Source organism: Phoca vitulina, unplaced genomic scaffold (assembly GCF_004348235.1).
Source record: "Phoca vitulina isolate PV1807 unplaced genomic scaffold, GSC_HSeal_1.0 scaffold69, whole genome shotgun sequence".
NCBI classification, from domain to species: domain Eukaryota; kingdom Metazoa; phylum Chordata; class Mammalia; order Carnivora; family Phocidae; genus Phoca; species Phoca vitulina.
Genome location: NW_022589772.1, coordinates 1,084,755 through 1,108,649, shown reverse-complemented (window position 1 = coordinate 1,108,649; position 23,895 = coordinate 1,084,755). Strand labels below are relative to the sequence as shown.

Here is a 23,895-nt window from a genome sequence, read left to right as displayed (position 1 = left end):
AGGGAGTCTGCTTCTCCCTCTGACCCTCCCTCCTTTCATGTGCTCTCTCTCTCTCTCATTCTCTCTCTCAAGTAAATAAATAAAATCTTAAAAAAAAAAAAAAAAGTAAATCAGACTGAATGGATTACTAAGGTCATTTCCAATGCTACAGTCTATGAAAATACCAGCAGTTTTGTAGTTCTGAAAATCCACTTCAAATAATAATGCTCACATAGTTGATTTTTACAGCCTAGAAGATAATTGTCGTAACTCTTCTTCAACTACTTAAGTATTCCTTAAACAATCTAAAGCCAAACCTCACTTAGGATCTTGATCTTGCCCTTTTCCTTTTACTTCAGGGCCTAAATGTGAAACGATTCAGTATTTAAAGACTACTAAACGAGTGAAAATGTCCCTTCTTTTTGTCTTTTATCGCTTAAAGCAAATTTAAGGCATCACTGGCTCTCGATCACAAATTAAACATAACCATTTTTAGGTAGTTTAAATTAAACTGTCTACAGCTACAGTCCCTCCACAAGAGTTCATTAATATCTTGCTAAATATCAGTGTTGTCAATGCTTAGTTTATGATTGAGCCTCATGATTAGAAATTGTCTTTTCCTTTAATATATTCCTAGATTTAATTGGGTATGTAAGCTATTACTTTATAAAGGGCTTCAAAAGAAACGGACATTTGTGAGCAGATACTCATCTCGAGGCCTTTAATTACATTTCATATTATCTTTTTTCCCCTGTATCAGAACCTTTCTTTTTTGGGGAGTATTCAATTTGCTGTATTTGTATTCAGAACTCTTGAGGGTGTCTTTGAGGGTGACCACAGATGGTTGGACAGAGAATAAGAAAGGTCATTTATAACTTGTTCATGACTTTTTTCTGTGTTCTATTTTGATTTCTAATTACTTTCTCCTGAAAATGATATCTAGCTCCTTTATTACTATCTTTAATGAATCTAAAGTTATACCATTTATGATGACATAGAGTACTTTTAAAGAATTATTCAAACTTTGGTCCTCAGCCAGATTTTAACCTGTGGCACTCAAGCCTACTCTAGATCTAGCTGAATAATCGTTTAGATTTCTATCATCATCATCACTTTAAAAATATTTTTTGAAGCTGAATTACACCAACATTGTAAAAACATGACAGAGAATATAGCATTTTTTCTTAGAGTCACAGAACTGTCAAGCCAGCATTTAACGAACAGTTTTTGTGTGATATGGTTCCTACCATGGAGGAACTTACATTTTATTTGGCAAAATGAAATATATACATGCACCATCACATGTTCTTCGGATAGCTGAAAATATGATATTGAATCTCTGGAGACAAGTCAAGCCTAGAGATAAAGGAGTTTGGGCCAATCCATACTCTTCTGGCTTACCTAAATTTCAGAACTTTCCAAGGGAGAGAATGTTGTAGAGAGAAAAGAACAGAGGTCCAAACAGTAAGCATTGATTATGTAAAGCTTTGGGGAATATCTAAGAGTCATATTTTTCTCAGATTCTTCAAAATGAAACAGTTTTTCTTCCCCAACTTTATGCATTATTACATTCAATTATTGCTAAGGTTCTGTTTAACAGTACATTTGACTGAGTACTCCAAGGTCTCCCAGGAGAGGAAACAACACTTATGTTGTGATCTCCAGTAATTTGGAGTCCAGTTGGAGATCCAATATATGAGCCCTACATAAAGGATTTGGGGCGGGGGGAAGGTCACTGTTAAATTAAACTTAGAGAAATTTCAGGAAATAGAGTAGACAAAAAAAAAAAAGAAATTGTATGGGATTAAAATGTTGATATAAAAACCTTTTTGCCCCAAAGCCCAAAGAAGGAAAATGAATTCAGATAAACTCTCTCAGGTGACTTGTTCACTATCATCTAATCATATCGTGACCAAATCTCTTTTTTACTGACTCACAGAACTTCTCAGATGCATAATATTTTTGTAAAAAGCAAAAACACCTCCATGAGCCTGGAGTCATCCATGTTCCACCTTGTTGCTCTTAACTTACTTAAAAAATAAATTAGCAAACATGAGTTCAGCACCTTCTGTTTGTCTAGTAATGGATTAAGTTAGTTGACTAATGCAAGCGAAAATAATAGGCTTCTTACAAGTAGGAGTCATATGAATTATTTCTTATTAGCAAGCCCTTAGATATCTGAATTATACCTTGGCTTAAGTAAGCAAATGATGAGCTGTAGATTAGACTCTCAGATAAAGTCAATTGTCTGAATATCAAGTGACTATTAATTCTCAATACTAAAAGAGTCATTCATAATTATTAGATAATTCATAGAGCTTGATATTTTAGGAATATTAGCAAAGTACTTCACAATTCCAAAATACAAGGATGACATTCTGAAAGCATTACACATTAACACTAAGCATTTTAATAAAGCAATAGAACTAAAGTATACTGATAACATTTGTAACAGACTTACTATTGCTTGCGTTCCAGCAATAAATAAGCTAAGGCTTAGAGAAAGTCCCTGACTTGTTCCAGGTCCCACAGCTAATTATTGGCAAAACTTACAAAGAGAACCCAAATCTCTTAAATCTGAAATCAGGTTCTTCTCCACCATGGTCTACTGCCTCTTGAAGGCTATGTGGCACAGTAAATGAAAGCCCTTAAAATTTTGACTACATCATACTGTCCTTGGGAATCACGTCATGCTTCATAAATCCAGAATAAATAGAAACTGAATTTACATTATTGGCTTCAATAATCAGAAAATTAGTACAAGTATGTGAATACTTTTAAGATTATGGCTTTTATTCTTACTGATATAGGTAAGAGACCCTATGTGTATATGATATGATATACATTATATATATATATATATATATATATATATATATATTTTCACAACAAGAGTAAAAGAATCATTAAAAGACAAGAGTAGTTTTTGAGGTTCAAATTAGATGACTGACCAGTTGACAGGCTGTGTGCATTTATTTATGCTAGCCTTTATATTTTTAATTTGCTAGAGCAACTGAAGTCTGAAACAGCTCAAGGCTGGATGATTCCTTTCTATAAATTACATCTCTTGCACAAATGCAGGCATGAGTCACCAGCTACAGAATTCCAGCTTTAATCCATTATGTCATTTTTATAAGGAAACAAACCGGTGACCTTTATGTGGTTTTAAGGACAATGAATCTGTGAATTACAGAGTATGGGAAAGATGTGATCATAACACGAACAATCAAATGAGTTCAATGGTATGATCTAAAAGGTAAAAAAAAATAAAGTACATTTTATAGAATGAAGTCTGTTTACTTCTGTGATTCTTCTTCCATTATTCACTTACATGTATGCCTTGCATATAGTGGATTGATTTGAAACCAAATTGAAACATTCCAATAACTCGTAAGCAAATTTTAAACAATTAACTTTCATTTGGATTGTGCCCTGGCAGAAACAGTAACCAGAAGGAAAATGCATAGCCCAAAAAAATCTGCAATGTAGGTTTTGTTGAGTGGTTTCAATTTTCTATTGATTCAACCTTTTGTCAGAAATTTTAAACTACAACGCTACTGAAATTGTTACTTATATTTACCATTCCTTCTAGGAAATACAGAGCATAATCTCTGAGGCAGGATGTGGTTCAGGAAAGAAATCGTGGGTACCTCTGGTAAAAAAGGAAGAAGAAGGGAAAGGAATTAACAAATATTGAGACCCCACCCCCCATCCTAGTCAGCACTTTTGACAAAGTACATATATTCCCTCGTGTAATTTTCACAATAGCCCTAATAAATAGGAAACGGAGACACAAAGAATTTAAGCCATGTGCCCAAACACATAACTAATGCGAGGTGGAGCCAGGAATCAAGCCCAAGTCTGTCTCACTAGAGGGGTATACTTTTTTCATGGCACATTGATTAACAGCCTTAAGTCTTAAAAATATGCCAAGTGCTCATGCCCAAAATATACCCTCAGTGTAACATTTACTTAGTCACTGGCAATATTCGCAAAGAACTAAATAAATGGAAAACAATCAGGAGGTACAAGTCATATGCCAACTTCTACAAATCAAGAATGTGTGTGTTTTCAAAGATTTCAGTTTATTTTTAAAGGTGAGGGAATCATTATTTACTAATAGGAATAAAGATGGAAAAAGTGTGCAAAATGTTATCTAATAATAGTAACTGGCAACAAAATAGGAAAATGGTAGAAATGAATCATAATATTAAAAAACAAAAACCTAACACAGATTATTTAATTAGAGGTCTCTTAAGAGCATTTGGAGTATGTAAAGGTAAAAAAAAAAATAAAGCTTTTGAAGATGGGGTTTAAGATCAGATGAGGAGTATTATTATATTTGGTCAATATTAGTTAATATTGTTATCCATATACTCTTTACCAGACAGTAAGTAAATGTTCTAAGCTTAGTTTGGAGAATAGTTTGAAGAGCAGTTTACATAGGTTTTAGGGTCTGAGCATTCTCATTTATGAGGATAATTTGTGCCTTGCAAGATTGTTCTAAGGATGTAATGTATAATGTATACATGGAAGCTAGCTCGTGATAAACTCTCCATAAACAATAAAAAAAAAAGACCAGACAGATTTACCTTAAGTTCCCCCAGATCACATTTAGTAGGAAAAAAAGGCAGTCATAATAACACAGGAAACGTTTGAGTACAGATTCCATGAAATTCCATCCTGTTCTTATATCATAATAAATGGTTCTCTTTTCATCTAATTTCATCTATAATGGTTATATATTCTCATAATTCGACAAACTCAAATTTAAACATGGCATTGCATTTTAAAGGCAAAGCCTACTGTCAAAGTTTAAAGCTCCCATTTTATGCCTGTCTATAACTTTAAAATGTTTTCTTTTGGTATTTTGTTAATATGTTTTGTATTGAGTTTTTCCTGTGATTTTTATGGTGAAGCTTGTCACTTCCAGTTGCATAAATATTGTGACTAACTGGTTTTCTAATAAAAATAAAACATACCAAACAAATCCACCTGCAATCTAAGAATATTTTAAGAACCAGTTTCCAAATGCTATTCCGAGCAAAAGCCTATAGAGTATTTAGAATCTGTCACTAGTTTTTAACGGAATTCTGACTTTGTTTGCTTTAAAAAAAATTAATGAAAATCACCAGTTGTATACATGCCAGTATAATTTAAACAAAAAGAGGGCTGAGAGGAAGCTATGAGCTTGCATGACAAGGTACAGAACCCCCACCAAATAACATGTAATGAGTATCAACTGTGAATGGAGGAGCTAAAATGAAGTTTCAAACACAATTTTTGCCCATATAAAGTATAGAGTTTCTTCTATTTGGTTATTTATTGGATGCTTAGAGACTTGGCACTTTCCCCACCAGAGAAGTCACTGGAATATATGGTTTGGTGTTAAGATCAATGATTTAAAAAGAGTCATCTCAAGTAGAAAAGTTTGCATTATTCTGATTATACATAAACACTGAATATTTGCTGATGCGAGATAGAGGCCAGATAAAAATTGACCTTTGAGTCTATCTTATTCAATTAAAAAAGATTTCATTGTGCTTTAGTTGTCTTACTATGTTTGTCTAGTTCAGGGTTGTTTTAACGTTCCCCCCCTCCCAGCTTCCACATCACTACAAAATGTTGACACATTTTGTTTACACATGCAGAGCTGTAGGTATTAGCGTTATTATTTTTTTATTTAAAATATGATTCTTAGATGTATAAATGTTAGATGTATCACATGATTATTATGTGAAATTAATGTATTTCCCAATATATTTTTAAGAGAACAATCAACCTTTCAAAGTTATTTTAAGATCCGATTTTTCATTGGAGGTCATGGATTCAACCCCAAATCTTTTCTTACCAGTTTTATCATCCATGTTAAAGTATACAATTCAATGGTTTCTAGTATACTCACAGAGCCCTATAACCACTGCCACAATTTAGAATGTTTTCATAATCCTCAAAAGAAACCCTGTGTACACGTCCCTCCTGACTACCTTACCTTCCACCCCCACCCAGACCCACCCCAGCTCTAGCCAGCCAGAAATCCTTCCTGTCTCTATAGATTTGCTTATTCTGGAACCTGCAGACTTTTGACAGATGTACTTGCTGGGAATACCAGAGAGGTTGTTTCACACTAAGAAGAGTTGGCAAAGAAAATGAGATTAGGTAGATTCAGGTAATACGGTTTTGATTAATCTGGGTAAATCCTTAATTTCTGTTTACACTTCTGACAGTAATAAAATTTTGTATCTGAGTTTCTATCATCTATATTTTTGTTACTCAATTTTTATTTTAGTACCACAAAATCAATAAAAAGGAACGCATCCTCAAAGTACTCCTGTTCAAAATCAGTTGATTTCAGAAACCTTAGTTTCAAACTCTGGAAAGTTCTATTTCCAGTCCATCTCTTTCATTTTTCCCATTCTATCCAATCAACACTTGCCAAACTTGACTATCCTTTCCAGAAAGGAGGCATTTACATCAGAAAACTTTTAGGTGTGTGCTATTTGCTGTTGAATGTCATAAGAAGCAATTGATTCAAGCTTGCCATCTGTTTTTTTTCCCTAAATCTCTAATATGGAACACACTTCCCTAAAATTACACCTATTCAGAGGATTTTTAGGAAGAAAATTGCCTTTCATTCTGATGGGCTTTGCATTTTTCTTTTACAGTGGTGTAGACTAACACATTAGTAGCAACTCTCAATGGGTATCCGTTTTAGCTGCCAACATCAAAAAACAATTTTAAGTACATGAAACCTGAAGATAAAAACTGGGGCCTTCTACCCAAAATATGATATTATTTAATATGCTTCCCATTTAAAGCAATCAATCTCATAATATCTAATAACATATATCAATAGGTCCTATTTACATCCCCAAATGCACGTTTTAATCTTCTTCTTCTGAAACATATAAGCTTTATACACAATACAAAATAATTGTTTTTGTTATTTGCATTGTACTAAATATGAGGATGTAATCGACAATGCACTATTTTGTGTTTGAAAGCTTCTCCAGTGATTTTGTCTTTTGCAATTGCTCCTTTGTTTTGCCATGATTTGCTGGACTTGTGATTCACTGTTCTGAGTGTCACAAATAGCCCACTCCATTGCTCTCTTTGACACAGCACAGTAAGTTTAAACATTAGACAAAGATTGTGGTATTAGAAAGTTCGATGAACTTGAAGAGAAAGTTAAGAAAATTTAAATGAATAAATCAACGGATAAGGCAAGGAGATATGTGTGCTTTAAATAGTCTGCTAATAGACTCAGTAAAAGACAGAAAAAATGTTTTGAACAAAGGGTCGAAGACATACAAAAGGAGAAGAACATACCTTATGATTTCATTTGTATGAACTTCTAGAACTGGCTAAAATAATCTAAAGTGATAGAAGTAAGAAAATGGTTGCTTTGAGTTGGTGGGGGGTGACTACAAGGAAGAGGAGGACAGAAACATTCTATATCTTCATTGGCGTGGGACTGCACAGGTGTGTATTATCTTCATCAAAACTGGGCGAACTATATTTAAAACGTACATTTTATTATATGTAAGTCATACTTCATTACAGTAGATTTTTTAAAAGTCAAAGTAGTCAGTAAAGGGTGACCATTGTGTTTGAATGTGATCATATTTGAATGAAAGATGACCTCCTTCTTTTTAAATATGAAATATCCATGCCTTTCCGAAGAAGTAAATTAAGCTCTTTTGTAATGTATTCCTTCTACTCAGGATTGAGTACTGGCATTTTAATGATGACTCTTAGCCACCATAAGATAGGCATTTCTTTGATAGACCTTCTACTTTAAATGCCTGCTTTTTCCCTGTAATTTCAACTGAGGAGAAATAAAGCAGCAAACTTATCCATTAAATCTTCACAGGATTCTTATGACTTTTAAAACACGATTTTGAATTGAAACTACTGTTTTATAATATTCTTTCTCAGGGTAGGCTGAAAGCAAAATAACAATAATTTTTGTAGGAAAGGTAAGATAAAATCTGTCTTGAACATCCACAAAATTGCCCTTAATGTCACTTTATAAATCAGTTATAAATAGCACCAGAAGTAATAGGACTGCATGTGTGAAATTGAAAGACAGTGTATGCACTATTTTTGTAGGAGAGAATTACATAGTGTTTGGATTAATACATAGAGCTAGGTTGTGGCCATCTTTCTTTTCTATCTAGAGTCACTAGCCTACAAAGCAGAAAAATCTATCAGTCATGGGGGAATTTTAAAGATAACAGTTCAGCAAGACGGATAGAAACTGGAAATGACAGAATGTTGATAATAAAATATACCTCAGATTTATGATATAAATGACTGAAAGAAAAAGACTGAGAATGTATGGTAGATGCAAAAAATTATTATAAAAATGCCATGGTTGTGGGGCAGAGGCAAAGCAAGTGGGGCTAAAGAGAGAGAGAGAAATTGAAAAAAAGTTTTAATTTTGCCGAGGGTATTCCAGATTTCTTCAAAATTAATTAAAATTTTAGAAATGTATGCAAAAATGTTGGAAACACCAGAAAATATATTTTCAGTTGATAGATCCAGAAGTAATTTTTTATTTTTATTTTTTTAGATTTATTTATTTATTTATTTATTTGACAGAGAGAGATAGCTAGAGCAGGAACACAAGCAGGGGGAGTGGGAGAGGGAGAAGCAGGCTTCCCGCCGAGCAGGGAGCCCGATGAGGGGCTCGATCCCAGGACCCTGGGATCGTGACCTGAGCCGAAGGCAGACGCTTAACCACTGAGCCACCCAGGCACCCCTAGATGTAATTTTTTAAACTATAAGATTGATTGTTTTTTTATGAAGGAACAGAAATGCTTCATTATATCTCAATCCTCCCCCCAAGGGGGTGTGGAAACCTGCAATAAATAAATCCTTCATAAATAAATGGCACAATCACAGTCATAGCTCAATGTTCTGACTGCAATTGTCACAGTTAACCACTAGGGGGCTGTAATTCCTTTGGCAGCAGTTCTCTGACCACAAATGTTTTATTCCTTGCAAGGGTACTTCTGTTAAGTGGGAGCTACGATATTAAGTATTAAGCAGGTAGAACAGTACTATGTACTGAGCTACAGTATTAAGCAGGTAGGATAGCTCATTACTGTGTACTGAAATGATTTCATGCTTTCCTGCATTTCTTTGTTTAATTTTTATTGTACAGACTAATAACTTGGCCACCAGCTTCTTCAGCAAGCGTGGAATCTCATCATTGCTCAAAGATTATTAACTTTGTACCTCTGCTTCTTGAAATATACTAGGTAGAACCAGTTTTATATCCTTTTTCATGAAGAAATTCTTTTTATTTACTATAGATCCCCTATCATTTGGTGAAAATAGAAGTTTAATGTGATCATGTGTTCTCACATATTTATTTCATAAATCTTTGTATTATTTAGAGCTGTAAGAGAGACAAGAAAATGCGAGTGCAAATTTATAATATTAAGTGTGTTTTCTGACATTTAGATTAATATAACAGCTTTTACCCATGTTATTTTTCACTAATTTGAAGTCAGAACTACTCTTCCCTTACTTTTATTTACTCTTTATTTGCTCTTTCATTAAGGAATGAAAAAAAAAACCAATTTGCTGTTATAGTCTGTTGTCTCTTGAATGATTAAAAGGGTAGTGACATTAAATTATTTAAATTGTGGCTTTAAAATTTATTGCATAAGTATTTTATACTATGCATCAGATATATTGACTTATATTGATAAATTTGTGAGCTAAAAATATTTTAATGTCTTCAAATAATATGATAATTAACATTTCTTATGTATTTCTTATAACTCTAGTGGTCTTTACATTATCTGATTTTATTTACTTGAACCAATGGAAGAATTAGTTTTGTAGGGGAGGAAAAATTTTTCCTCTACCCTGTTGGACTCTGTTACCGAGAACTGCAAATTAAACTGACAAGCAAAAGATTAACAGGAGGAAAAGTTTTATTTCATATACATATGAGGCCAACAAAAAAAAGTAGCTGGCTGTTTAATGGTAAAGTTAAAGACTTACATACCTAACTTCGTGGGGATAAGGGAGGAGTGAGGAACAACTTCTCTGGGATAAACAAATACGTTTCTTTAGGAAAGACAAATGGATTTTTAAGAGAACAGACAAGAGATAAGCTTGTGATAGTGTTTGTCTATACAAGTACAGGTACGAGTGGTCTTTCCATCTCCTCCAGAGCCATACAGTTCCATGGAGAGGGCATTTCTGGTAGCCTCATTCCCAAGAAATTGCAGCTTTTAGTCAAAAAGCCTCCTCTTTTAGTCAGAGGAGGTTTTTTTCTGCATATGTTGAATCTCAAGATGTCTTCAACTTAAAATAAGCTTTATACCAACTCTGGGGTTCTGAGTGGGTTCCCACAGATTTATATTTTAAGAAAATCTGTGTATTTAAAACTTTTTGGTCATGTTTTATGTGTTTTAGGGAACTTCTTATGTTTAAAACATGTTAAATATTAACTTTGTTACAGCAAATTTCTTTGTCCTACAAATGTAGCTGGCTAATATTTGTATTAATTTTGTTTTCGAATCTCAAAATAAATGCTGTCAATTGATACTTTTAAAATAATTGATACTGAAATGGTGATTTTTTCAAACTTCTCCTTCCAACTTCTAGTATCATTTAACTAATCCTGGTCTGTAATGATTTTATGTGAAATAATGTTTTAACTTAATATTTGAATTATGATTTTGCTGGTTCATTTATAATACTTAACTGATATTTAATTTTCTTTTTGAGCTGCTGTACTAATGTTTGGGTTTTTTTACATTAATTTTATATAAATGAAACTGTCTTCTGGTGCTTATAGATATCAGCCTCATTACTTTTCAGCTATGCTTTATACATGAATAGTATAAATAGTTATTCTAAATAGCACTTTACTTATAGAGTTCTCATTGCATTTTTCTAAATGTTTGTTTTCAGGGATATCATCCAATATCCATGAGCATCTATAGGCCAACCTTCACCGTCCTTCAAAAATAATTGTAAGTATATCCATAAACATGCTATGGGACTCTCATTTTGCAGTAATATTCAACCATTATAGTTAGGGGATTCTTATTATTTTGGTAATGTAGACTTATTTCTGAACTAGTAAAAAATTTCCATTAATGACTTAGCATATCTGAAAAAGAAAATTATTTAATTGGTACACAACATTTTAATGCAACCTAAGAAAAACTCAGCCTATTTTATTACCAAATAATGTGGTAAGCAGACACCTTTGCCGAAGTGTTTAATCGCCACCCTGACTTTATACTAAAGAAATATCAATAAGATGGCATAAATAAGAACAATTAGACTAATGAAGACAAAATATGAATTTGAAGTTTTCTCTTTCAGAAACAAACTCATATCTGAGATTAGGCCATAGAAAATCCAGCTATTGTTTTCCTATCACAAATTTTTGAAAGCGAAGTCCATAAAAATATTCTTGATGGATAGATCTAAAAATCTCAGGAGGAGTAGGAGGGGAGACTGAGAACTTTGTTTCTCAAAAGGCGGTATCAAGGGCACCTGGGTGGCTCAGCCAGTTAAGCGGCTGCCTTCGGCTCAGGTGACCATCCCAGGGTCCTGAGATCGAATCCCACATCGGGCTCCCTGTTATAAATGTCAAAAAACACTGACCTAGAGAATGGACCACTCTGCATATTATAGGTTTCTTAAGCATGTTACTACAAGTTAGGCAAAATAGGTCAAAATTAGATCCCTTATTTTAAGCTCCAGACTGCACAGGGAATTCTCAATTAAATTTCTGATTGTTCCCGAAGTCATAAACATGTATTTAACTCCACAAAATGTTTTTAGAATGATAGTGTTGGAGGAAGAACGGATAATGATCATAGAGGTTATCTTACTTTTACAATGAAATTTTAACACTCTTTTAGTATAAAATTAATATATACTCATTACATAAAAGTTAAATAATACAAAATAAAGTGGAAGTCTATCCAAATTGGAGAGAGGTAAAGGATGGAATAGGATTGGGAATGTCTGCTGAACATATTATTACTGATCAAAAAATAAAAGAAGAAAACAGGGATTGTACATCAAGACAGTTGCATCAAAATGGCTGCATTAAAATGTATTATAGTCAGAATGGTCAGCATCAAATTGTTCTGTTTTGTAATTTGATGACTCACCATTTAAGATGATGACAAAGATTATGCTTCCTTTGTTTAATATATATTAAAAAAAATTCTTGATGCTATAGGCAACTTTCCATAAAGGAAACATGAAATTCAAAAAGCGTAAAATGTAAAATCTTAGAGAGCCCCAGCAGCTGTCCTGAGAGTGCGCAGGAAGTCACTCATTATACTTTTGTGAAGATCCAAGTTTTCCCACAGGTATTTTCACTGCGCTGGTGAAATAGGTTAAGGTGGACACGCAGGTAAGTTTACACTCTCAAGCTTCAAATTGTGCTCACTCACACAAAGGCCACCTCATATATATCAATGGCATCATAAGGTAGCAACGGCCCTACAAGGTACTAAAGACCAAGGTCAGCCTTAGAAGAATGTGACGTAAGCCAATTGCATTTTTAGTATCTCCCTTTCAGCGCTCTTCTGTCCTTACCATATTGTCTCCATAATGAGTACCCCCTGTTATTCCGCAAGGCCCCTGCACCCCTTGGTACACGGGCCTGTTGACACCTTGGTCTTATCCAGCTGTTAATTGGAAAAGATTTGATACACAAATTCATCCAAAGCTGGCAATATCTACAAGTACTACTCCATCCAGAGAGAGGCCCATTTTAACATTGAAAATGTGACTCCAACAATTGAAATCCTTGATTGGCCAAAAGAGAAAACATGCCCCAAATCTCATCATGCAGGTATGTAAGCTTGTTGCCTACTTCACTTCTCCAAAAGGCTGACTTCATCAGGGCATGTTGGTGACATAAAAATGGATGTGCAACATACTTCATTATACTTAGTATAAAAAGTTAGAGTCTGGTGATTTATCATAAATAATTTTGTTAATGTTACTAAATATGTTCATTCTCACTGTACATAAAAGAGTACTAAGCGTTTTATGATAATGTGTATACATCCACAACCTCACATTCTTTGAGTTTTTGAAATGTGGGTCCCTGGTGATTTCTGTGACTATTTTAAGCTATATATGATTCAATTGATCTTTAAAAATAAAAGTCAGTTGAGCTGATTTATCTCCAGCTATCATTCAAACTTAGTAACACCTTCCCTAAAGCCCTCCTTAAATGCTACCTCTGCTACCGTGATATATAATATATATCACCATTAAGGTAATAATTTAGGTAATGTATTCAATGTCTCCTGTGAAAAATGATCAGTTGGACAACTGTGCTCCTCCTGAGCTGGATAAGGTTAGTAATATTAGTAAGTATTAAAGGTAAATATTATCTTTTTTTCTGTAAAACCATATCAGCATTTAAAGCCTCTTCACAGCTAAAGGGCTCATGTAAATGAAGAAATAATGTACATATGTTGGTTCTACAATGTCATGACAGGATTTATATTTGTTACTTTTTTGACACCTTTATTAACAATTTGAGAACTTTATCTTTTAAACTTTTAATTATGTGACTTTGTGTTGCTACAAATAAATGCAAGTTCACTTAACAGAAGTTTTTTTTTTTTTCAATGTGAGTTCTCTGATATATAACTATTATTATAAAGTTCTTTAGGTTACCGAATTACTTTAATGAAAACATAGACTATAACAAAAATCAAATATTACCTACGTGGATAAACAATGTCATTATTTCACTTTGCAGTGTATTGTAGCTTTCGTTTTATTCACAGATATTTTATTTCTTGGATTTGATAAAATAATGAAATACATTTTATTGCCCTTTAACTCTTCATCTGGTTAAAGTAAATAATACATAATCAAAACTCATGAAAGAGGTACAGAATTGAGTATTAAAATGTGTGTTACCTGCAGAGAATATGCCTTTTATATCACCTACAGGAACCAACATGGTGTCTTGCACATAATATGTATTTAATGATATATTCAATAATTAGTTCAATAATAACTATTGTACTAGCAATGATAAAATAACAGTTTCTTGGGAAGATAATCAGGCACTTTTTTAGTAAATGAATACGTGTATATATATATATATATATATATATATATAAAGCATAGGAAAACCAAAGCCTTTATAAGATGATTCCACATTCCTCACAATTTTTACTTGTATTTGCTTGTATTACTTGTATTACTATTCTAAAAATTTTTACTTGTATTTACTTGTATTACTTGTATTACTATTCTAAAAATTAAGATGTGTGCGATGTGTGTGTGTATGTATAGGAAAATATATATATATAGGAATATTACTCAGCCATCAAAAAGAATAAAATCTTGCCATTTGCAATGACGTGGATAGAACTAGAGAGTATTACGCTAAGTAAAATACGTTAGTCAGAGAAAGACAAATGCCATATGATTTCACTCAAATGTGGAATTTAAGAAACAAAACAGATGAACATAGGGAAAGGGAAGGAAAAATAAAATAAGATGAAAACAGAGAGGAAGGCAAACCATGAGACTCTTTCTTTAAATTATTTATTTATGTGAAAGAGAGAGCCAGTGAGCATGAGTGGGAAGAGGGGCAGAGGGAGAAGGAGAAGCAGACTCCCTGCTGAGTGGGGAGCCTGACTTGGGGCTGGATCCCAGGGCCCCAGGATCATGAGCTGAGCCAAAGGCAGATGCTTAACCGACTGAGCCACCCAGGCACCCCCTGTAAGAGACTCTTAACTCTAGGAAACAAACTGTGGGTTGCTGGAGGGGAGGTGGGGGGGTGAAGGGGTAATTGGGTGATGGACATTAAGGAGGGCCCTTGATGTAATGAGCAACTGTTATGTGCAACTGATGAATCACTAAATTCTACCCCTGAAACTAATAATACACTATACATTAACTAAATTGAATTTAAATTAAAAAAATTTTTAAATATATTTTAAAAATTTAAGTAGTCCTTTATAATAATCAATTGAACTCAAAAACATGGCATTAATTAAGTACTTAAATATTTATTGATTTTAATAATCCAATTGAGCGAATTGATAATTTGAAAACTATATACCATACATATTTTTCACCCTGATGAGCCTGCACCAAAATCAACAAGGTTGGCAACATAGGTGAGAATGTCCACATTCTAAAATATTTCAGCTTTTCAAAATAAGTGAAAGTTCATTTTATTTTGGAAAGGTAACTAGGCAAGCAGTTTCAAAGTAGAGTTACATGTCCATTCATACTAGATCACGGTAGTAAAATAATTTTTTCTATGTGTGTTTTCTGTTTTTGAACATACGCCTTTCAAAAATATGCTTGCACTTTTAAATTATACATTTCGAAAATACTCATATCTCCTGAAATATAAAATATGGGAGTAACTTAAGCAACTACAACAAGTAAGTTAATACATGTTGTATTAGAAGCTATCATTATCAAGGAGTTTATGACATAAACAATGTTGATTTTTTTTATTTCACGCTTCTAAAATATTTGTTAGTCTTAACTTTAGTGCATATGGCCCTCATTTTAGAAATGACACATATCTTTCAAATAAAGTGCAGATATTTTAATGATACAAATTTTTTACGTGTTTTATGAAATGAATATTTGCATATTTGCATTGTTTCTATCACATTTTACTCTTATTTGAAAATTCTTTTTCCCCCACCAAAATTAAACACATGACCCAGGCAAGTAATACATGGTATATGTGAGCTTGCTAACAATCGCTTTGTGAAATATTCTCTCTTTGTACATCTAGGTACCGTTGTTCATTTAGCTTTCTCAAAACTAAGTATCTTTATTTGTATCTTTGGAGATACTAGTAAGCTAATACTAAACTAATAAAAAGATACTAACAAAATATGAAAATCAGAACACATATTCGTGGTATGTTTTCTAAAAATATATATCAGTTAAAATCTCTACATAAGTAATTGCCATGCCATTGAGCATTCTCATTGACTTCATAGGGTTTTGATTATATGAGAATATACTCTCATGTGTGGCAAGTTTCTTAGCATCACTGGCAATGACCTTGTCATTTAGATGGTTGGATTAGGCAAGAAACTGTCAGTCATCCTTGAACATCTTCCTATCCGTTATGCCCCATAACCAATTTCATCATTAACTCCTGTCAACTTTAGCTTATGAATATCTTCGCTCCATTTCTAGCATCCTTGTACCGGTTTGGCTTTCTATCACCTCTTGTCTGAGTACTGGAACAGCCTTCTAAATAATTGTCCCAATTACACATTTGCACTCCCAAATCCCATTGTCCCAAGTCTTATTGCTCTTAGAATAAATACCAAAATCTTTATTATGGTTCATAAGAGAACCTAATCTGGCCCCAGTCCACCTCTTCTGTACCATATTTTGCCATGTCCCCTCACCTCCCTCATGAATGCTTCAGCTACAAATGTCTACTTCCAGTTGCTTGAACACATCATGCTCTCGCTTCTGTTGTGAATACTTCCTTGCATTTCCCACCTTTCCTAACACTCACATTCCCCACCAGTTAACTCCTATTAAGCCTTTAAAGCCCAGCCTAAAAGATATTTCTTCTGAGAACAGGGAAGCCTTCGTCCCCACCTTACCCCTCATGTTAGGTCAGCTTCCTATGTTATATACCTTCATAGACAACATTGTATAGCTTTCCATCATAGCACTTATTGCAGTTTATAATTATACATTATGTTTGCGATTAGATATTGCTATCTCCTCCACTAGATGTGAACTTCATGAGATCAGGGACAGTATTTGCTTTTGCTGAATATTGTATTTTTAGCACCTAGCACAGTACCTATCGTACAATTCAGTAAATATTCATTGACTGAATAATTGAAAGAACAAATAGGTATTATCTATCAAAAACTCACTGGTGAAAAATTAGAGGCCTCAGTTACTAAGACCTTAACATAGGGTTGCCAATGTGAGCTATCAACTAACTGTGATGGCAATAAAAGTATCACCATGACTTTAAATGTGATATTAGCTGTACAAGAAATTGACACATAAAGGCCTAATACCCCATTTGCATTGTTGATCAGTCCAACAGGGGTTTTGAATAGGTTTTTCTTGCCCTGTATCATTCACCAAGAGTTTCATAGTCACATTTTAAGACATCAGATAACCAAATCATATCACTGCTATACATTATTAAATAAGCAAATTCAAATTCGTGATAAATGAATTCTGCATAACCTATAAAGTATTAAGAATTATTGCTAATGGGACTTATATTTCACACTAAAAATGGAATATATATATTGACTATAGCATAAATACATCATTGAATAGATGAATATAACTGAAATGTGTTGTTACTAAATGAACACGTTGATGAGTGATATGATCCTGAGTTTATATTTCCTCCTGGCTAACTAAGCTTTCTTATTTCTGCCTTAATTTCATATTGATTTTATTTTTATTCCTCTAAATTGCACTTCGCTATTTTGCAGTGACCCAAATTTGTCTTAAATTACATACATCTGTTTCCATTTTTTCATCTGTTAAAATATACACCAACAAGTTTAAGACAGCATGATGAGTGTTAGAGCAATGATTCTCAAACCTTGTTGTGGATGGAATCATCTGGGAATCCTGTGAAGCTGCAGATTCTGATTCAGTAGGTCTGGAAAGGAGCCGGAGAGTTTATGTTTCTAACAAGCTCCCAGATGACAATGTTGTTGGTCCATGAATTATACTTGGAGTAGCAAGGTAATAGAGCAGGGGTCAACAAACTTTTTCCATAAAGGGCCAAAGAGTAAATATTTTTGATACTGTGTTCCATATAGTCTCTTGCAACTGCTTAGCTTTGCTGTTGTACCATGAAGTTGGCCATAGGCAACATGTAAATGACTGGATGTGGCTGGGTTCCAGTAAAACTTTATGAACACTGAAATTCAAATTTCATACAGTTTTCACATAGTATGATATATTATTCATCTTTTTATTTTTTTTACAACCATATAAAAATGTAAATGCCATTCTTAGCTCGTGGGCCATACAAAAACAGTCTATAGTTTGCCAACCACCCCACTAGAGTATGAAGTGCCAGTAGATGAATTTGCCAGAGGCTGGACGTGTGTGGTGGGATAGACTTTGTAGAGAAGATCGCAGTTGAGCTAAGACTTCAAGACACAAGGCTTTTCTTAAGAGAGAAGCGGGAAGTAGTGAAAGACAGAGAGATAGACAAGCAACAGCATTAGCGTTCTCTAAACTGAGAACATAAGAGTGGGGCAGGAGAACAAGCCCTTCTGGACTGAGAAGGCTCAAAGGAAATGGGGATTCCTTGTATGCATATTTAAATGGTTTCAGATTTTGGGGCTCATGGGTGGCTCAGTCAAGTAAGCGTCCAACTCTTGATTTCGGCTCAGGTCATAGTCTCAGGGTCCGGGGATTAAGTCCTGCGTCAGGCTCCATGCTCAGAGCAGAGTCTGCTAAAGGTTCTCTCCCTCTTCCTCTGTCTGCCCCTCACTCCCTCTAAAATAAATAAACAAATCTTAAAAAAAGAAAAGCCTTCAGATTTTAATGAGTTGTGCTGTCAAGTGAGCATGCAGACTGAGAAGTGGAGGATGCTGTTAAGTTCTACATTTTGGAATTTTAAGAGAGGACTGATCTGCCGAGAGGGAGAAAGAGAATAGAAATGAGTGAGGAAATCTGAAAAAACTACATTTGAAAGGTCAGGACTCTCTGCAAGTGACAGCAGATTGTTCTCATATGAAAGCTTTATGGAATCATTTATATAAATAATCAAGGCTTGCAAATTCATTGAGGAAAAGTGAAATGAATATCACAAAACCAGGCGGGGCAGGGCAGTCAAACCTTTTGTCCATTATTACAAAGCACACCGCAGACTAAAAAGGGAAGCTAAGAACTGAGGATTAAAGATTAAAAGGATGGTCTCTACAAAAGCCTCGGCATCTGACTGACATTGCTGATGAGCCAGAGAGTAGGCTTACATGTGGAGAGGTGAAATGAGCACGTGTCTATTATTTCTCTAGAAGTGACAGCGGAGTGAGATGATAAGATATTACAAAACATCAGAGTTGAGAATTATGAAAGATGTAATATCAAGTACAAAATTAACTCAATCCCAATAGTCTCTAGAAAGCTCTTCCTCTAATTCTCTTTCCATTTCTCATCTCATCCCTGCCAAAAGGACTTTGTCCACTTGTTTTGGAGTCGTGCTTCATTGGAATGCTGGGAGTGAATTAAGATTTGCTGGGAACTTACAACGAACTTTAGGAATTTTCTCATAACAATCTAATAAATGGATAAATTTTACTACCATTTATTTATTTAGATTTCCTCCAAAATAGAGAATGCATCTACCAGTAGCTGTGACTCAGTCATGACCTGGGGGTAGAAAAAATGGAAGGCAGAGCAGAGGGAGAGTTTTTACTTTTCCACACTAGAGGGAAAGCTAAAATTTTGGTCAGAAAATTTTAGGTAACTTTTAAATACTGACTAACCATGACAGGACAGGCAACTTAATGGAAGTTAGGAAGAATAACAAATGTACACATAGGAAATTTTAACTTTTTTTAGAGAAGGAGGGGGGAAGAGGCAGAGGGAGAGAGATAGAATCTTAAGCAGGCTCCACGCCTGGTGCGGAGCCTGACTCGGGGCTCGATCTCACAACCCTGAGATCATGACCTGAGCGGAAATCAAGAGCCGGTCGCTTAAACGACTGAGCCACCCAGGTGCCTCAAACTTTTAATTTTTTTTTTTTAACATTCAAAGGACCTATGACCAGGTTTCTCATCAAGTGAGGAGAGATGTTATATTTAGTTATAATATAAATTATCATTTACTGAACATCTACTCAATGCCAGGTAATGGGCTGAAAATTATACAAATTACTCCATTTAATTTTCACATTTTAATAAAAGTGGCTATTATTACACATACTTCACATAAGAGTCCTAGGGGGCTTAAGTGAGTTATCCAAGGTTCCCTGCCTTCTTGGGACTTGCTTAAGAAAAACAGCTATTGTGTAAATCTGGTAATATGAAGTATATAGCACATACCAGATGCTAAGCAGTAATTAGCTGTTGTTTTCTTGCTATTATTGTCAGTAGTGTTATTGCTATTTACTTAACGCCTCTAAGCCTTTTTTACCTCAGCCATAACATGAAAGTCAGTATAATACAAGTATGTCAAAGTGATTACATGAAACAACCCACTTAAAGTTTCTAGCATATAAAAGTCACTTAATAAATGTCAAAACCCCATAAATTTTCTCTTGAAGGATGCTTTCTATTTTTAAATAAGGCCAAATAAGAAGGTAGATATTCATTCTTCCAATTATTTAACAACATGCCCCTGGGTAATGAAGTTGACAGTTTCTCTTCAGAAAACGGTGTTTGACTAAAAAATGATTTTAGTTTAAGGGCCCGTAATTAGGAGGTTGAGTTTAGGGCTGAAATACTCAGCACATACTTCCAAGTTTCTGAAGGTTTTTTTTTTTCTGTCCCACCTACTATTTCCTATAGTTTAAATCACTAAGGACTTAAACAGATACTTCTTAGGTATTTGTATATGTCCCCAAAGTGTATTAGTTATAGTCTTATTAAAATAGTATAATTCATTCATTTGTGCCCCAGTTCAAAGGTTGTCTTTTCATAGTGGAAGAAATGTTTATTGACAGCATAAAAGTGCTCGATAAATGTCTTCAATAAATGTTGGACACAAGAGTGAATTAATGACTCATTTCCATTATTATTTATTATTTTTATATCTTTAGATTTCTGCAGAGGAAGCTTCCTTTAAATAGGCTATATACTAATCTCTGCAAATTCATTTTAACAAAGCACATCATGTTCCCCTGGATATAAAAATACAAATGAATTAGTCTTTATTACACTTTATTTTTTTAAAATAATATTTACAATTGATTTTGGTACTTGATGTGCTAACATTTAAGTGCAGCACACCTTCCTTACATTGTTTGCTCCTTGGTGCTTTCCTTCACTTAATAGGCATTGTGATGAGGTTTGGCACTCTTCCTGCCTTTAAAGCATAAGCCAGATTTTCAGTTTACAAACAGATCTTGATGTTATTGGCTGACAGTAACCTCTGATTCTAGAAGGGAAAAAGATGACCAAGTAACTCGAGTATCCTAGAGAAAACTGATATTTCAGTGTCTTCTCTAAATTGTTAAATAAAAGCCAAGCTAGAAAGTACATTTACAAAGAGCGATTCTATGGTGGAAAAAAAATATTTACTTGAGAACTTATCATTGAAAAGATAGCTCAGGGAAAGAAGGCAATAAGGCCAAGGACAAATAGATGAAGAAACGGTAAAGATTGTGATTAGTTTGGGTCGTGATGAGGTATAAGAAGTGGCCTGTCATCTCAACACTGAAGACAGTTGAATTCAGAATGTAGAGAGGGCAGGAAGAAGGGCGCTTCGAGAATGTGTATTGAGGGGGAGGGGCTTCACAAAAAGCTTGGAAAACAATGAGCTTTGAATGAGGCAGAGCTGATGGGGCCTGTGACCTTATTGGGTTATACTCGGTAATGGGATAAGGTGAGAGCAACATGGAGAAGATCGTAAGAGGAAACTGCTGATTAAGGGGTTTTGATAATATTTATAACTGTTCTTCCAAAGAGAAATTCCTGTAAGTACTCAGATACACGGGCTGGATCTCTCATCTTTATCTCCGCGCAGATGCTTTCGTATCATGCTCTCCAGTTACTACACGTGTAACAAGCATCCCCTACCACCAGGTGGCTACAGAGGTATGTCATGCTCGGGTAGTTTTCCAGTGTTTGTGACTCTGATGTGATAAAAGTTCTTCCAAGTCACAACGTTAAAAATGATCCTCTATTTAATGTCCCATCTCTTATCAAGACAACCTTTTCGAAAAAGTGGAATTAAGCTCATCACTTCTTAATATTCATAAGCTTAGGGAATTGATTTCTATGTTAGATTCCCAAGGGAGGCACCAAAGCAAATAAAATAGAAGGAATAAATAGGATTTGTTTCAAGTTTCTATGCACCCTACATTATAATCCATGACTTGTTGCTAGATAACTTTCTTTGGTGTTATTGCTATCCAACATCGACTTCTGTCATTTAAAAATAATTTGTTTATTTCCCTCCCACAATTGACTGACTGAGATTCCCTATGGCAGAGTTATAGCTGTGAGAAATGATAGATAGTCACTGAAGTAGAGGAAGACGAAAGGATGGTGAGGCTTTCTAAAGCCTTCAGGGGAAGGTCAGTGGCAGTTTGGATGGTAGGAGTTGGCAGAATACAACTCCAGCAGTTCCGCCTTCATTATGCTTTATGATATCATGCCCCAGAGAACATAAAGTTCTCAGTTTATTTTTTGGGAAAATTACATAAATCCAAGATCATTATGTTTGACTCTTCATATTAATAGGTAGTGCATTAAGTTTGCATTAGAATGAAAAATAATGTAACCTAGTTTTTAAAAAGCAAAACACTACAATTAACATATCAAAATACCCCGTCACAGGAAAAGGATGCTGTTTATTACTCTAAATTATTCAGAAGTTTTCACACAATTTGCTGTAAACATTTGACTAATAGAAGAGTCTAGAACCTGTATTGATGGTGATACACTGAACTGCATCTTTTCTCCCTCTCCTTGTGTCTTTGGAGGTTATAATAAAGAATGAGTGGACTAAGGTATCTGGCTAATATCGCTTTGAATATTAGATTAATTTGCCAAAATAATTATGAAGAACTATTATGGGATCAGCACTATGCGAGGAATTTGGGGAGTTGCAGGTAACTATTGGCCAAGATCTCTGACCTCTCAGCTTACTCATGATCTTCTTGGTAAGATGAGATTAATTAACATAAAACAAACAAACAAAACAAGAATGTTACAAAGAGCAACAAGGATTATACAGGTACAAAGAGGGAAGAAATCAATGAAGCCTGCATTTCAGAGGGATAGCCTTCAGGAAGTGAGCTTATAAATTGGGCTGAATTGTATACATGGCTGTCATCATTATGACTTCCATCTCATTACTTGTCTTTTTACACCCTATCCAGGCATCCACATAAGTCCCTTTGACATTCTAGGTACTCCACAAATACTTGCTGGCTGATCAGTTAATTTTTTTCTTACTTCATTTTTTGTTACTTTTTTTTAAAAAATTGAAGTATAATTAACATACAGCATTACACTAGTTTCAGGTGTATAACATAATGATTCAGCAATTCTGTATGTTACTCCGTGCTCACCACAAGTGTAGTCACCATTAATTTTTTGAGAAGGATATAGTAAAAGCAAGCAAAAGAGAGACATTTTGGTTTTCTGTCAAATATATAGTTATCTTGAGAAAAGCCTGTAATGACCATGGATTAAATACCTTATCATTAGATCATAGTGCCAATCTGAAAGTAAAACTTATAGATCTGCTTCTTTAAGAGTGCTTACCCTCAATATTGAAGAATGAAGGTAAATATTTGAACACCTGTTGGATTCTGAAAACAATTTTAGTCCACTGGTCTGCATTAATTCATCATGACTTATCACATCAAGATTTTATAATAAAGGCCAGCAGTTAACTTTTCAGCAGAAATGTTACTCTAATGCTTGGTATATCTAAAAATTGATAAGACTTTTAAGTAGTGTGAGTCTGCCCTCCCTTTAGGAGCAGTATTTAAATGGTATCTATCTTGTGCCTAAGAAAAGCTGGGGTCTTTTGGTGTTTACATCTTTATATTAAAGAACTTTTGTTAGACATGCTCCTCTCAAATTTCAGCCGTCCATAAAAGCAGAAGGCATTGAATGATATGGTTGCAATTCATGCTAGGCAAGTACATAATTTTAATGGGACATGGTTAAGCATAATTAGAATAGTGGCACATCACCAAAAATAGAGATAGAATGACAGACA

General features: G+C 34.3%; 1 protein-coding gene across 1 annotated transcript in view; it reads left to right on the top strand.

Annotated features, from left to right (window-relative positions):
- The window catches only part of HTR2C (5-hydroxytryptamine receptor 2C), a 285,831-nt gene that overhangs the window by 13,400 nt on the left and 248,536 nt on the right, over positions 1-23,895 (top strand). Inside the window, exon 2 of the mRNA XM_032392744.1 lies at positions 10,918-10,979. The gene's annotated coding sequence lies outside the window, so the exon portion shown is untranslated. The remainder of the gene's footprint in view (positions 1-10,917; positions 10,980-23,895) is intronic.